This window comes from Mandrillus leucophaeus, unplaced genomic scaffold, assembly GCF_000951045.1.
Source record: "Mandrillus leucophaeus isolate KB7577 unplaced genomic scaffold, Mleu.le_1.0 Scaffold424, whole genome shotgun sequence".
In the NCBI taxonomy this organism is placed as follows: domain Eukaryota; kingdom Metazoa; phylum Chordata; class Mammalia; order Primates; family Cercopithecidae; genus Mandrillus; species Mandrillus leucophaeus.
In genome coordinates, this window is record NW_012104521.1 from 2,559,818 (window position 1) to 2,562,161 (window position 2,344).

Consider the following 2,344-nt stretch of genomic DNA (forward strand, 5'->3'; position numbering starts at 1 on the left):
CCCTCCCCCTTCCCCACAATAAGCCCCGGTATGTGATGTTCCCCTTTCCGTATCCAAGTGATCTCATTGTTCAATTCCCACCTATGAGTGAGAACATGCGGTGTTTGGTTGTCTGTTCTTGCGATAGTTTGCTGAGAATGATGGTTTCCAGCTGCATCCATGTTTCTACAAAGGACACGAACTCATCCTTTTTTATGGCTGCATAGTATTCCACGATGTATATGTGCCACATTTTCTTAATCCATTCTGTCACTGATGTACATTTGGGTTGGTTCCAAGTCTTTGCTATTGTGAATAGTGCCACAATAAACATGTGTGTGAATGTGCAAAGGACCAGTTTTCTATGATGTTCAAAATGATAGTGTGTACAGAGGCTCAATAAATGTAGGTTGACTTGGTGCAGTGATTACTGTCTTTTAATGTCACAGAAATTATAGTCATAACCCATGGGTATCAATTATATCAAACTATATAAGATCCATACAAGAAAAAATTCTTTTTTATGTCCTTAAAAATATCAAGAAATGTGGAATCAGAAAATGGAAGGAAAGGAATAATTAAAAGAGTCATTTTGTATTATACTGCTTCAATGTTCATATCCAATTATTTAAGCGTTGAAAACATTTTCAGAATGCAAATTAATCCTGTTCATCCTAATGTGTCTTGCTTTGATATATTTTATGAAAGTAATTGGTATAATATTCATCAAAACCATTTTAGTGATCTCTTCAAATCCAGATTCTCCTTACACTTCAGTGCCAGAGAATTTTAGAAGTGAGACCAAGGTCTGTTGAAGAAAGTACTAGTGACGTAGCCTTTATTATGTTGTCCTCAGCAAGATTGAAGATAACGATTTCAGCCCTGATCTAGAAAGATAAAGAGGCAATGTTTTCTAACACAAGATCCCATCTATCAGTAAGTCTGAAAGCCCCACTCTAACAGATTATAAACCAGTTGTTACTGCTATCTCATTCATTTCCTCTCTGCCATGCTTCTTTCCAGTTTCTTGGTTATCTCAAGGCCTTTGGGAAACAAGACTATTCTTCAGAAAATGTTCAAGGTCCTTGAATACAGAGACTATTTACTAGAGATGATAATGACCCAAATTTCTTATATTAAAAACAACAACAACAATTCTTTGAATTTCTAGGCACTGCTACAAAGAAAGAGTTGATGTAAGTGTATATCTTTTTTTTATATATACTCTCTAAGTTCTAGGGTACATGAGCACAACGTGCAGGTTTGATACACAGGTATACATGTGCCATGTTGGTTTGCTGCACCCATCAACTCATCATTCACATTACGTATTTCTCCTAATGCTATCCCTCCCCCAGTTCCCCCCTCAGTGACAGGCTCCAGTGTGTGATGTTCCTCGCCCTGTGTCCAAGTGATCTCATTTTTCAGGTCCCACCTATGAGTGAGAACATGCGGTGTTTGGTTTTCTGTCCTTGTGAGAGTTTGCTGAGAATGATGGTTTCTAGCTGCATCCATGCCCCTGCAAAGGACATGAACTCATCCTTTTTTATGGCTGCTATAGTATTCCATGGTGTATATATGCCAGATTTTCTTAATCCAGTCTGTCACTGATGGACATTTGGGTCGGTTCCAAGTCTTTGCTATTGTGAATAGTGACGCAATAAACATACATGTGCATGTGCCTTTATAGTAGCATGATTTATAATCCTTTGGGTATATACCCAGTAATGGGATCGCTGGGTCAAATGGTAATTCTAGTTCTAGATCTTTGAGGAATTGCCACACTGCCTTCAACAATGGTTGAACTAATTGACACTCCCACCAGCAATGTGAAAGCATTACTATTTCTCTACATCCTCTCCAGCATCTGTTGTTTCCTGACTTTTTAAAGATTGCCCTTCTAACTGGCGTGAGATGGTATCTCATTGTGGTTTTGATTTTCCTTTTCTCTGATGACCAGTGATGATGAGCATTTTTTCATGTGTCTGTTGGCTGTATAAATGTCTTCTTTAGAGAAATGTCTGTTTATATCCTTTGTCGACTTTTTGATGGGGTTGTTTGTTTTTTTCTTGTAAATTTGTTTAAGTTCTTTGTAGATTCTGGATATTAGCCCTTTGTCAGATGAGTAGATTGCAAAACTTTTCTCCCATTCTGTAGGTTGCCTGTTCACTCTGATGGTAGTTTCTTTTGCTTTGCAGAAGCTCTTTAGTTTAATTAGACCCCGTTTGTCAATTTTGACTTTTGTTGCCATTGCTTTTGCTGTTCTACTCATGAAGTCCTTGCCCATACCTATGTCCTGAATGGTATTGCCTAGGTTTTCTTCTAGGGTTTTTATGGTTTTAGGTCTAACATTTAAGTCTTTAAT